General features: G+C 43.4%; 1 long non-coding RNA gene across 1 annotated transcript; it reads right to left on the reverse strand.

Moving 5' to 3' along the window:
• Nucleotides 1-6073: 6073 nt before the first annotated feature.
• LOC147959637 (uncharacterized) lies at nucleotides 6074-8269 on the reverse strand. The gene is made up of 3 exons (XR_015611553.1): nucleotides 7734-8269; nucleotides 7306-7647; nucleotides 6074-6544 (listed from the first exon to the last, which is right to left on the reverse strand). It is a non-coding gene; the product is annotated as an uncharacterized LOC147959637 (long non-coding RNA).
• Between the last annotated feature and the right edge of the window lie 6661 nt (nucleotides 8270-14930).

Raw genomic sequence — 14930 nt, forward strand, 5'->3', positions numbered from 1 at the left:
GATTTTTGCACATATGTCACATGTATACATGAGTAACTTTCATTGTTCATAAAATCTACAGCCAAAAAATTATCACAAGAAGTAGAAGGCATGAAAATATTGCAACTCAGTTTGCACATATAAGTGAAGCTCTTATTCACTTCAAAAGATTGGCAATGTTCATCATTAAACCATCCTAACTTCGATGAATAAACCTTACTTGCATCAAATTTACATGCTACAACATGCTTAAATAAGCAAACATGCAATATGTCATTGGACACAGAATCATCATCAAGATTAGAGGTCATATCAAAATGATTAAACATTGGTTCTTTTGCATCAACAGTTAATTCAATGGGTGCACTCAAAATTGTTGATATTTCAGTTGTTTGATCACATGATGCATTCATGACAGTAACAAGAGTCTCTAAAATAGGTGGTGTGCTCAAATCAACAGGTAACTCAACACATGATGCATTCAAGTTAACTAGGCATGCTTCATTCTCATGTGAAGTTATATCATCAAGACCTTTACTATTACCTCGCAGAGATGTAGCTGATGTAGGTACGGACGTTGACAATGTACCATACTCTTGAGATGATATCGCGCTCACAATCCGAGGTGGGGCTGCTCTAGTAGGTGCAATAGTGGAGTAACCAACCGGCGGTGGTGAGCATGAACTGGAATAGTAGTTGTTGTAGTCACCCAATGCATCCTCCTGTATTTGTCTCTCAAAGGTACAAGCACGGACATACATACCAGTAATGCAACGAGGAATATACTGAAATCTTGCCTGAATATCATGGTTCAAACCACCAAAAAATCTATTCATTGTATCATCCTCAGATTCTTCTATGTCACAATGATGCATATAAGATTTGAACTCTTGGTAGTAAGCATGAACAGTGTTACTGCCTTGTTTTAATTGCTCTAATTTGCGACGCAATTCACGACGATAGTAAGGAGGAAAAAATTGTTGTCTCATTACAGCTTTCAAAACTTTCCAAGTTGTGGGTTGGTTATCAATGTGTTTCTTACAATGTACACTCCACCAAACAGAAGCAAAACCAGTAAATGCTCTAATGGTAGCTCGTACTCTCTCAAGTTCAGAAAAATCATAGTGACTAAAAACTTGTTCTACTTCAAGCTCCCAAGCTAGATAAATAGCAGGATTAAATCTACCCTCAAATGATGGTAAAGAGATAACCTGACCATATGCTTGTGTGTGTTGTCCCAACTCTCGTGATGGTGAAGATGTGTCCGTCATCCAAGAACTTCTATCTCTGGAACCTGTCATGATTAGTAGAAACAAGAACCAAAATTCGAGAATAATGTTCCTATGAACTACTAGGATGTGGTTGTAAAGTGCTCACAGTAAAGCAAATATCAATATCTTACAAGTTCTTACCATGCGGCAGGTGGTGACAGGCAACCAGCGGTGTCAAATAACTCCGAAGATTGTGTAAAACGATTGCCAGGGGAACGTACGTATACACGGTGTAGAAATATGTGGAGCTGGGTTGGCTATATATGGTAGCAAAAGATTAGCAATAATCAATTCAGAGATGCAATGTTGAATAAACGCTCAACGACGGTACTGTGCTGGTCCTAGGCTAGACCGAACTAGAGACGCGAGCCTAGAACACTAATGAGGTCACGTCGTAGCACAACTAGCATCAATGAAGGATACTAAGTAGCTCTGGACAGCAAGATATAAGTGAAGATCACAATGGCAGTAAAGATAATGAGGTGAAACAACAGCCAAGCAGGATATATCAACAACTTTGTCTCCAACTTTCCTCTGAAAAAGTTTGTGCCGATTTTTTTGTTTTTTTTCTTCTCTCTTTTTTTTCCTCACACTTTTTTTTCTTTCTCTCCTTTTTTTTCTCTGACTTTTTTTTTCTCCTTTTTTTTCTCTCTTTTTTTCTCCCTCTTTCCAAAACAAACTAGATAAGATGCAAATTGGATCAAGTGAAGATGTGAACGATCTCGACTATTATTATGACAATGAATGGTGGGTAGCACGTGGTGGAAATTGATGGATGGGTGGTGGAGAGCGGAAGAGATAATGATGCAGCGGTGGCGTGACTAATGTGAACAGAACTCGAAACTCTAAACGAACTAGACACTAAGACCAGCAACTCGACACGACGATGCAACCGATAATTCAACTATGCAAGCAATGAAAAGAAAATTGCAAAGGCTCAGACTGGCTTGGACCAAGGATGAATAGATCTAACTCTTTTTTGTGGATTTTTCTTGGACAATAGGTAAGAAAATAAATCTAATCTAGGAAAACTGGAAATTCTCACCGAGCAACCTGAAAACTGATACCACTTGATAGAGGCGAGGGTCCCGATCTTTCGATGAGATGATAACTATCGATTTGGTGGAGACGACTTTGACGATCCGACTACAAACGTGCACGACGTTGCGCCTTAGCAATCGCTAAACCAATCTCCTGAGGTTACTGACGATGCCGGAAGCACGGTCAGCCTGACCACGAAGGTCTATTCCTGCAAGCAATCGAAGAACGAGCAAGAATATGATAAAGCAATCTGAATATTGCAAATATATATGAGGTATTGATAATGGTGGGGATCCGTAAGCGGTCTTGGTCTGGTCGTTGGACACAAACGAAGTACACAAAGTTGCAATGGCTAACTTTTAACTAAACAAATCCCAACCAAAAAAAGCTACTAGATGGGTCTACTTATATAGGAGCAAGGGGTGGCGGCCAAGGAGGTGGGAGGACGTCCCAAGGCAGCCTAAAACTAACCCTAGGTCGTACAAGGCTCATGGGCCCAAGTGGAGGTGATGCAACACCTTTGGGCTTGTAGTTTGACTCGGATTCTGCTGCAACGTCAGATTGTTTCGTCCGTAACTCAACGCTCTGGACGAATTTGAAGGTGAATCCAATTGGGTTGGAAAGAGCACGAAATCTAGTTTCCAACAAAAAAAGAATCACCCAATTCGGAGTCCGTATGAAAAAGTTGTTGGCGTTTTGAGTCAGGTATGTCTGTGCAGTCCGAATCTAAATCCAGAACATGAGAGACTTGGACTCTATCTTTTCTTGGCCCAAAAGTGACATGAGAGGACTTTTTGAACACAACCTAAACTTCTCCTTTTCCCTTATCTTCATATGTGGATTGTACAAATGTCCCATACACCTACAATTAGACAAAACACAAAAGTGTGTGAAGTATTTTTGTTCTGGATAACATAAATAGATTATTGAATAGTTTGCATTAGAAATCACCTGACAAATATGCATGTATGCAATATTTTTGGTTGTATCCAAGGTAGTCATGTCCTCATCATTTGTGATGGGTTCGATCTTACGGTGCTCAATCCCAGTGACAGAAGGGGACATGACACGTATGTATCATTGCTATTAAGGATAACAAGATGGGGTCTATTCCTACATGAATAGATCTTGTCTACATCATGTCATCGTTCTTATTGCATTACTCTATTTCTCCATGAAATTAATACACTAGACGCATGCTGGATATCGGTCGATGGGTGGAGTAATAGTAGTAGATGTAGGTAGGAGTCGTCCTACTAATCTTGGACGTGATGCTTATTAATGATCATTGCCTGGATATCATCATGATTATTTGAAGCTCTATCAATTGCCCAACAACAATTTGTTTACCCGCGGTATGCAATTTTTCTCGAGAGAAGCAAGTAGTTAAATCTACGGTCCCCAGGTCTCTTCTTTATCATATTTGCCTTCGAGATCTATTTTTATTCGCTTTTATTTTCAGATCTATTAACCGAAAAACCCAAAAATACCTTGCTGTAATTTTTTTTATTTATTTTGTTTCGCGTTTCCGCGAGATCTATTTATCCAACTACTACAAATTTATCTATCTTTTTACCCAGGAGTGATTGACAACCCCGCTTTCATGTTGGGTTGCAAGTATTTGTTATTTGTGTGCACGTACCATTTACATAGTGTTGCGTGGTTTGCCTACTAGTTCGAGAATCTTGGTCTAATTATTGAGGGAAATATCTACCATAGCTGTGCTGCATCATCCCTTCCTCTTTGGGGAAATACCGATGTGGTTCAAGCCGCATCAGCCGCCGATGCTTATTACCCCGATAACCAAGCCGCTTTCCACGCATTCTACTATGATGGTGACCACGGAGGTCTAGTCGGACGTGGTGGTGGCATTGTCACAAGTTGTGGCATTGGAGGTGGCATTAGAGGTGGTGCGGATTGTGGACATGTTGGGCTCCATGGCCCCAGCAGGCACCGCCGCGGTGGTCGCGGGCATGCCCACAGTCACTGCCACAACTTGGCGGTGAGCATAGCCGTGACCATAGCAGTGCGACTATTTTGGGAGGAATTCAACTATATTCGTCTTAATCTTTACAATGCTTTCAAAATTATGTGACTAAAAGGTTTGTATATTTGTGTGTACAGCGTTGTGTGAAATTCACTGTAATTCAAGCAAATTTCAGTGAAATTTAAGCCAATGCCTTGTACTACTGAAACTTTCCACTTTAAGAAGCATATGTGTTGTCCGCATTTTCAATTCATGCATCAGTAGTTGTTTTAATTTGCAAGTGTTCTTCATTATGATCATGTTCGGAATACATGACCTACATATTATATCACATGACATATTTAAAACCATATCTACAAAGGGCAAATAATTAATGCAATATTTAGCATGCAGCGTTTCAAAACCTTGTCATCCACATGTACTTAAGTGGTACTCCAGATATAGTACATTAAATACAGTACTTAAGTTTCATGATTTGTGGAAATCATTGGACTGGAACTTCATCACAGAATGTCGTCAATGCATAGGAAAAGCCCTTCAGTGCCTTCGTATAGCATGTGCATAACATTGATGTAGCGCCCAAGATGCGATTATATCCCAATCATGTGAAGAATTCATGATTGGGGCACAATCGCATTTCGATGGCATAGCAAGGTGGATATCATTACAACATACCATGTACTACATAGATGAGAATACAAGATAAAGGCTTACACTCGCCACAAGCTACAACATGAATACATGAATACATCAATACATAGCAATCATCATACAGAAGAGCAGGATCCAACTACGGATGAAATGAAACAAAAAAGAAGAACGACATCCACCCTGCTAATCCCAGGCTCCCGATCCAGAACCTATCCCTTGATCAAAGAAGAAGAACTCCAAAAGCAAGCAAGCATCGCTCTCACATCAGATCATCGCGTAACCGGTACCTGCAACTGTTGTTGTAGTAATCTATGAGCCACGAGGACTCAGCAAAGATTAATGGGTATGGAATGGATAAGTGGTGAGGTTGCAGCAAGCGGCTAAGCATTGTATGGTGCCTAACTTACGAGTACAAGAGTAAGATGAGAAACTACACAAACGGTCGCAAACTAGTAAGGATCAAGAAGTGACCCTGAACTACTAATGTTCAAACATAACCCCACTGTGTTCTCTTCTCCACTAACTCAAAAAGAGACAGTCACAGTTACACACGTGGTTGGTGTATTTTAATTCGGATCTGGTGTCAAGTTCTCCACAACTAGATATTAAAAATTCCCATCTGCCACATAACCGTAGGCACGGCTTTCGAAAGATCAAACCATGCAGGGGTGTCCCAACTTAGTCGATCACAAACTCTCACAATCAACGGAGGAAAATCCTCCTCCCGGAAAAACCCAGTCAAGCTCGGAATCCCGATTCACAAGACATTTCAACAATGGTAAAACAAGTCTAGCAAGACCTCCCGGCGTGCCGACCCCTTGATAGTAGCCGCGCATATCTCGTCTCAGGCCAAGACGAATGAGCTGTTCATGCAGGTGCCAAAAATAACCCAGGTTGCCCCGGGGCGGCCCCGCATAGTGCTCTAGTTTGGACCAACACTCATGAGGAGCACTGGCCTAGGTTGTTGATTAATTATCCTTGAGGTCCGGAATGTCCCTATGCAAGTTTTAGTTGTTATTAGGCAAATCGTAAAACTAAAGTTGGGCCTTGCTGGAAGAGTTTTATTCAAAGCAAACTCTCAAGGGGGGGGGGCATAAACCCCGACCGTGTTAGTAACACAAAATCAAGGAACATAACACCGATATGACGGAAACTAGGGCGGCAAGAGTGGAACAAAACACCAAGCAAAAGGCCGAGCCTTCCACCCATTACCAAGTATATAGATGCATTAATTAAATATGTGATATTGTGATATCCCATGAAATCCATGCTCCAACATGGCACAAACTGCAACTGCACCTGCGATTAGTAATGCTATAAGAGGGGCTGAGAAAAGTGGTAACATAGCCAAACAACGGTTTGCTGGAATGGTGAAAAGGTTAGAGGCTATTTTATGGCATATTGAGAGGCTTGATAAACAAGTGGTGAGTGGCGCCATATAGCGATAGCATCGAGACAACTAGCATAGCAAAGATAGTAGTGAGATCCAAGGTGACGGTCATCTTGCCCGAAATCCCGCTAGGAAGAAGACCGAGTCCATGAAGTAGACGAATGGGCGTAGTCGAACGAATCTTCACAACCGCAACGTAACTGGAACTATTGAGAAGAACCACAACTGAAAAGAAGCGAACAACATGGTAAACCAACAAGCATAATCATGGCATGATGCACAATCAAGTATGATGCATGTCCGGTTTAATGAGGCATGGCATGGCAAATTGCAACAAACAATACTATAAATTAAGTGGAGCTCAATATGCAACAAGTTGCATATTGACGAAACCACACATACCTATCATATAGTTCACTCTTGTTTATGTACACAACAATATTAAATGTTGGTTAACATGGAAAAAGGTGAAGCCTAAGTAAACAAACTATTTAGGCAAGTTTAAATGTGGCCGGAAATAACAGACAACAATTCCGGAAAATCCCCATATGCATATTTCGAATTTGCTACAGTTCTGCTCTATACACAATTTTAGAGTTATTAAACATGCAAAGTAATGCCACCATGATAATCTATTCATTTTTCTACACCATTTACATATAAAGTTTATTTAATTCGGAGTTACGGTTATTAAGTTATGAAATAAACTATTTAAACATGACATTTAGAAAATTAATACAAACAACAAGTTTAATATTTTTAACATGGATGGAAGTTGGATATTATGAAACTAGATGAAATTCTAAGCATTTTACATGTTTAAATCATTTTAATCTGGTGCACGATTTGTGAATTATTAAATGCATGAACATGGAGGGTCAATCTGGAAATATGCAGTTTCTGGATAATTGGATAAATTCGCAGCACACAGGAAAAACATATGCGGGCTAAATCTGAGGTGAACTGGGCTAGTTGGGAATGCTCACATTAGGCCTACAGAGGTGCATGGAGTTGCGCCTCGTGGGCGAAGGGAGCTAGGCCGACGCCCTGGCGAAGGAGGCGGCCCGCGCACCAGGGGTCAACGCGGGAAGCAGCACTAGAGATCGAGGGCGCGGCTTGACCGGGCGCGTGCATGAAGCAGAGGCACCTCCTCGATGTGGAGCAAGCGGGTGCATGAACGGGCAAAGTAGGGGGTCACGGGCACGGTGCCGGCTACTTGCGAGCAGACGACCGGCGGATCCGGCCACGGGGCACCAGACTTAGACGTAGAAGGGGTGGAGGCGCATCGGGTCGGGGCGGCCGCGGCTCAGAGATCCCTGGCGGGGCTCCTGTTGAGCAAGAGAAAATGGGTGTGAGAGAATCGAGAGAACGAGGGGATGGGGAGGCACGACACTGGTGGTGAGGCGCGGCTCACATGAGGGGGGCTTGCCGACGGCGATGGGGTTTCCCGAGGCGAGGCGGAGGTTGAGGAAGGTGGCGGCGGGGTGGAGCTTGGCAGGGCCGGCCATGGTGACGAGCCGCGATGGGGTTCGCATGGGGAGGGTCGAGGAGGGGGCCTCAGGCGCGGATCCGTTCCCCGAAGATGGATCTGTAGAGGGGGAGGGGCCGGACGAGCTTGGACTTCAGGCACCTTCCCCGTCAGGGTCCTGTGAGAGAGAGATGTGAGAGAGAGCGGGAGAAAGAAGAACAGAAGGAGGGAGAGGGAGCGAGAGGAACAAGGAAGAGAGGGACGACGCTCATCTATTGGTCCTACGGTGGTGGCGGGGCGCCGAGCTGTTTGCTCGGGGACGAGCAAAGGCGCGCGGGCAGGCTGCTGCTCCATGGTTGGTCAGGCGAGGAACAGGAGGAAAGTAGGTGGATTTTTGGACCGAGTAGGTGGAGAGGTGGTTGTCTCGGGATGGATCCCGAGGAGGCTGGTGGCGGCGGCGGAATGGGAAGATGGGACAAGCTGCCTAGATCCTAGGGTTGGACCTATCTACGTAGCAGGTGCGTTTTTGGTTAGGGGCTAATCGGACCCTCCGATTAAAATCCAATGGTCGAGATAAATAGGCTAGGAAAGTCCAAATAAGAAACCGAAGATATTTTAGGGATGTTTGGGGATGATCCGAATCCAACGACGATGACTGCCCGGGTCGGGTTTGGGACAACTTTCAGACGTGCACGAGGGGTTTGACGAAAGAGAGGGGAGTTTGGTGAGCTCACAGAAGAGAGAGAAAAGAGCGGTCCAGTTGATCTGAAAGAAGGTTAACACAGACAAGGAAGAAGCGCCAGCTGCGGATGGTCCACGAGTTTTATGAAAACATGCGGATGCAATGCACATGATGCCATGATGAAATTTAACAAACAATTAAAAACAGATGGCGACAACGAGAAACATGGAAGGCGTCTGGGGCGTCGGTCTTGGGTTGTTACAATTGACTCCCATTTTTAAATGTGGATGCATTTCCATCACAACCTCCCACTTATAAATGTGAATGGTTCCCATTCTAGGGTAAATTATGTACCTTGCCATGAACATCTTGTTGTGACTAATAGCCAGCGTGATTGGACCAGAATTGGGCATCAATTCAGGAATAACCAAAGGTGGAAGTATTTGTTAAAAGAGGAATAAAACAATCACGACACTATATGAAGCAACAGTTCATCAAGAGAATATTTAACATAGAAGTCATTCTACCAAATTTTGTGAATGACACAATTCATCCTATTCAAGCTTTGCACCACTGGCTACATATTCCCACTAGGCCTCCAACATGGAAACACTTAAATAAGGGAGTCAAGTCGACCAACAAATTTGATTGATGCTTCATGTCTTTCCAGCAAAATTTGGATGCAGGAGTAACCACGATCTCTTTTAACTATATATTTAACAAGCCCTGCATGAAAATACAAACTAGTAAGTCAGGGTAGATACATTAATTTTGCTAAGTTGTAGTTAAACATTCAAGAGATTGAAGGAAAACAAACTTCGCTTGTTTGTCCATCAAGGGATCTCAGATGGTATGGATAAATGGATGATAAGACCAGGTTGTGTTATATCCCACTACTGCAGGAAAGCCTAGTTGTGGCGGGCGCCAAATGGCTAGCAATGGCGAGCGAGGCTCTTTGGGCCGCCCGCCACTGACTTCCTACCACTGCTAAGGGGTCATCAGTTGCGGGCGCCCGCCCACCACTGGTAGGGCCATAACAGTGAAGAGCGATGCTATATAACCGTATATGTTATCCCTCTACTAGCAGCATCGGGCAGCCATACCTATGGCAGACAAAGCTGGCCGCCCGCCAGTACTCTGTTTTGTTTGAGCGGCGGGCCCTTGTTAGTGCGGCATATATTATGCTGCCACAACAGCATTAGATGATGCAAACAGGGGACACTTATCAATAAAAATGCAAGCAAATCAGGAATAAAACTAGTGGTAAACACTTAAAATGAAGAACGAGAAGTACATTAAGAATAAACGAGTTACACAAAATACATGGCCATCAACTACATACTGCATGACGCCAAATTTGTTTAGTCATGGTTTCAGGTTTGGCCGCTGCAATGCACTACGTAAGGCTCTTCTGTTGGTTGGACGCATCTTCTTCGTAGTCATTATAGAATAGGTCGGACGACAAGTGGACCTCCTTGTTTATAATAGCCGCGAACTTGCCTTGTTGTTCTTCTAGCACTAAGCCAGCTTCGGGCTAATTGTTTTGTACTTCTTAACCACATTTGAGGATTTTATCATGATTATTTAACATTTTGGTGGACTATATGAATTCTTCCATGTGAATGTAGGTGTATGAGCCACATGTCAGACTAGTCGGCGGTTGTTGCATACAAGATAGAGTGTTCCATCTGAAGGCAATCATTTTCTTTCCAGTTCCTTTATAGTTTTTCTCAACCGTGTGGCCTCCTGTAGTATTCCAATCAAAAAGACAATCATCGAGAAGGTCCTTCAGGAGGGACCAGTCTTTTCCCGGGCTCTTCATGGAATCCAGCATGTAAAAATTGCACCTTTGCAGTCTTAGCACTAGGAGAACCCAATGGGGCCTGCGCAAAAGAGAGTAAACATACCACATGATCATGACAAAGTTGCAAAATTTGAGATGTGAAAAACATATGAAGGAAAGGTACAAAAGCGAAAGCATAAGCCAAAGAAGTATGTACATGGGTCAGTACGGCATGAGGAGAAAGTTTTTAACCTTGTTCTGTTGCATGAAATCCAGAAGGTAGCTCTTCATGCATCGCCTCCCTTCCTCATTTTTTTTAGGTTTTCCTCGTTCATGAGATAAGGGTCATCTATGGCGACATCAGAAATTTTCTTGCTTCTTACCTCAGTGGCTTGAAAAAATGTCCATAGCCTCATTAGGCAAGTTTCAATACTATAGAATCTGAACATATAGAAGATCTCTTTGTAATCTTTGTATATTTTGTCCCCACTAAATTTTTCAAAGAAAGTATATCCCTTTGGCACCTTCGTAGTGTAGAGTGTTGGGTTAATGATGGATCCCTGCTTATTATTGGCAAGCTCTGATTACACAATTTTTTCATGTAGAATCTTCATCTCAAGCCTCAGCTGCTCGTACGCTTTGTCTCGTAGCATTCTCTAACCTGGGATATAGACAGGTGCTTTTGGGTTGTCAGCACATTGTTCATATGCCAAGGACTTCTTCAGTGCCTTCTTTACTGTTGGTCTACCATTTGAACGTGTGGCAGCAGAAGTTTTTGCCTAGTATTCATTTTCACAGCCTTTAGATGTGACAGAGGCGAGGGTGTCCTGATGTTTTGATGAGATAGCTATCATTTCCTATGGGAGTCGACCTTGACGATCCGACTACGAACGTGTGAGACATCGTGCCTTAGCAATCGCTAAACCAACTTCCAAGGGGTTATTGACCATGCCGGAGCAGGATCAACCTGACCACGAGGGTCTATTTTCTGTAAGCAAACGAATAACAAGCAAGAAACTAAGATTGCAATCTGGATATTGCGAATATAAGATGAAAGCTTTATTGATCAAGATGGGATTCTGTGACGCCTTGATGAGGACATCAATACCATTGTTACACCCACAGCCCCTACTGTTACATATACTGGACCAATTACTAGAGCTCGCGCACGCCAATTAAATTACCAGGTACTTTCGTTTCTTGGTAATGATTCTAATGTTCATGAGATTATGATGCTGCCTAAATTGGATACATTTGTTGATGAGGACATCAATACCATTGTTACACCCACAGCCCCTACTGTTACATATACTGGACCAATTACTAGAGCTCGCGCACGCCAATTAAATTACCAGGTACTTTCGTTTCTTGGTAATGATTCTAATGTTCATGAGATTATGATGCTGCCTAAATTGGATACATTTGTTTTGCTTACAAATGAAGGTCCTAGCTTGGAGAAGGATGAACATTGGAGCAAGAACACGAATGGAGTTGATGGCATGCGCAAGGGGATCAAGAACGGAGTTACAAGTGATGATTTCAGGACTTTGAAGCCGCCATAAGGAGTGCATGAAGCCTTGGACGAAATATACAAGATGCCACTTCATAATATTCGTCCATAGGCTATTCTAGGTGCTGCGTCACCTTATTAATGGGCCAGGCCCATGTAATTTCGAAATACTTAAGTATAGGCTATTTTTAGAGTCCGTATGTGTGGGGAAACAAGAGTTAGGGTTGGTTTCGGACCCCACCCTCAAGGGCCACGAAATTCCCCTCTCTTCCTCCATATATACAGCCCTTAGGGCGTCGTTTAGACTTGGGTTTTGTTTAGATTAAAAGTTCGCCATAGCTGCAACTTCACGTACTTCGTTTGTGTCCAACGACCAGACCAAGACGTCACAGAACCCCACCTTGATCAATAAAACTTTCATCTTATATTCGCAATATCCAGATTGCAATCTCAGTTTCTTGCTTGTTCTTCGTTTGCTCGCAGGAAACAGGCCCTCGTGGTCAGGTTGATCGTGCTCCGGCGTGGTCAATAACCCCTCGGAAGTTGGTTTAGCGATTGCTAAGGCGCGACGTCTCGCACGATTGTAGTCGGATCGTCAAGGTCGACTCCCACAGAAAACGATAGCCACCATCTCATCGAAACATCGGGACACCTTTGCCTCTATCAAGTGGTATCAGATTTCCAGGTTGCTCGGTGAGATTTTACAGTTTTTCGTAGATTAGATCGAGTCTGTTCTTCATACCTACAGTCCACGAAAAAGCCACACAAAAAAAAATTAGGGTTAGTTCATCATATCCGAACCAATCTGAGCCTTTGCATAATCTTTTTAGGGTTTTTGCTTTGTTGAATTTGCGGTTGCATCGTCGTGTCAAGTTGCTGGTCTTAGAGTCTAGTCTTTTAGAGTTTCGAGTTCTGGTCACAAGTTGTCACGCCACCGCCGCACCATCATCATCACCCATCTACCACTTTTGCTTATCCGCCACCGCTCTGAATCCACCATATATCCACCACCAATCCGAGTTCTTCTCATATTAGGTTTGTTCTTGAGATCAATCTCAATTCCGATTCGTGTTTCCTTGCCTGCGTAGGTCTCGGAAAAAAAAAAAGAGTCTGGAGACCCCCGGGCAGTTTTTAGGCCAAAATTTTCACGGGCAAAAATATTTTTTCCCTATCCTATTTTTAGGCTTTTCTGAGTCTTTTGAGCCACGTGCCATCATAGTGATTTTTTGTCGCACTTTTTCGTCGTCGCTGCCCTGATTTCCGAAAAAAAAAGTGAAAAAAAAAATTTCGTGCCCATCCTATTAGTTTGACGAGGGAAGAGTTTTGAGACACTCGCCATTATAGTAATTTTTCGCAAAAAAAAAAAAAAAAAGAGGAGCGCAAAAAAAAAAGAGGAGCGCAAAAAAAAAAACAAAAAAAAAAGTTCCAGAGTGTGCTTTTCCCTGATTTACGTGCAGCGCCGTGATTTTGTTAGTGTTCTAGGCTCGCGTCTCTAGCACGGTCTAGCCTAGGACCAGCACAGTACCGTCGTTGAGCGTTTATTCAACTTTGCATCTCTGAATTGATTATTGCTGACCCTTTTTGCTACCATACTATAAGCCTTCCCAGCTCCACATACCTCTACGTCGTGCGTTTGACTCTCCCTGGCAATCGCTCTATCCAAGCTTTTGAGAGTTTTGACTACAACGGTTGCCGATCACCGCCTGCTGCTGGGTAAGAACTGGTAAGAATTTGAGATTTGCTTGACGGATTTGTGACACCCGCCACCACCACCTCTTGTTAGTATTCTGTAGGATCATATTCTTGTGTGTTTTCTATTGTTGCTAACCATGGCAGGATCACAAGCCGACGAGACTGACTGGGAGAACATGACGAATCAGGAGTTGCATGATAAATTTCAGCAAATGATGAATGGACAGGTGCAGGATGTGCTAAACAGATTTGAAGAGGCCATGGAGAAGATAGATGACATGGAGAAGACGTTCGAAACAAAGCTCGATAACAGGTTTAATGAATTGCTCGCGCGTCTTCCACCACCACCACCGGCTGCACCTAACGCACCTCTACAACAACAACAACGACGACTACCTACACATCGTGAAACAGCCCTCCGCCGAGCGAGCCGTCTCCCTCTTGCACCTGGCCAAACTGTTGGTGCTCCTGTTGCTACTTCTGTGGCTCCTGCTGCTGATGCGGAGGAGGATGATTTTGCTAGCGATTACGAGGATGAGGTTGATCAAAATCAGAACTACGTGCCACCACCAGCACAGCAACCATCAGGTCGTCCACATGCAAATAATGGCAATGGTAGGGCTCACCCTCAGGTACGAGATCATGACCATCTCCCTAAACTAAAATTGAATATTCCACCATTTGAGGGTAGATATGTTCCTGATATATACCTTACTTGGGAGTTAGAAACTGAATAACGATTTACATGTTTACAATATCCCGAGGAGAGACGTGTTCCTGCTGCTGTTTGTGCATTCACTAGTTTTGCATGTGTTTGGTGGTCTGAGCATTGTAGATTATATCCCATTCCTGCTACTTGGGCTGCTTTGAAAACTGCTATGCGTACTCGTTGGGTTCCACCATATTATCAACGTGAATTACTTCAAAAATTGCAGCGCTTAAGACAGGGAAAAAATTCTGTAGAAGAATATTATCAGGAATTACAAACTGGCATGATTAGATGTGGTATTGTTGAGGAGAATGAAGCTATGCTTGCACGTTTTATGGGTGGATTAAATAGAGAGATTCAGACGATTCTAGAGTATAAGGAGTATACTAATATCACTCGTTTATTCCATCTTGCTTGTAAAGCTGAACGTGAAGTGCAGGATCGACAGGCATTGGCGCGGACTAACTTTTCTGCAGGTCGACCTTCTTCATGGACACCACGTGCATCATCTACTTCCACACGTTCTGCTTCACCGGCGCCTCCGTCGGCTGCCACCTCCAACCGTGATACAATAAAGCAGGCACAATCACCACTATCTGCCAAGAGCACACCTTCTGGGCCTGCAAAGAGCTCTTCTTCATCCATGGCATCAACAGGGCAGACACATGATATTATTTGTCGACGTTGCAAGGGTGGAGGTCATTATGCGAGAGAATGCCCATCTAAGCGTGTGATGATTGTTACTGAGGATGGTGGGTATGAGTCCG

Source organism: Triticum urartu, chromosome 7A, assembly GCF_056163025.1.
Source record: "Triticum urartu cultivar PI428250 chromosome 7A, HENAU_Tu73, whole genome shotgun sequence".
NCBI lineage: Eukaryota > Viridiplantae > Streptophyta > Magnoliopsida > Poales > Poaceae > Triticum > Triticum urartu.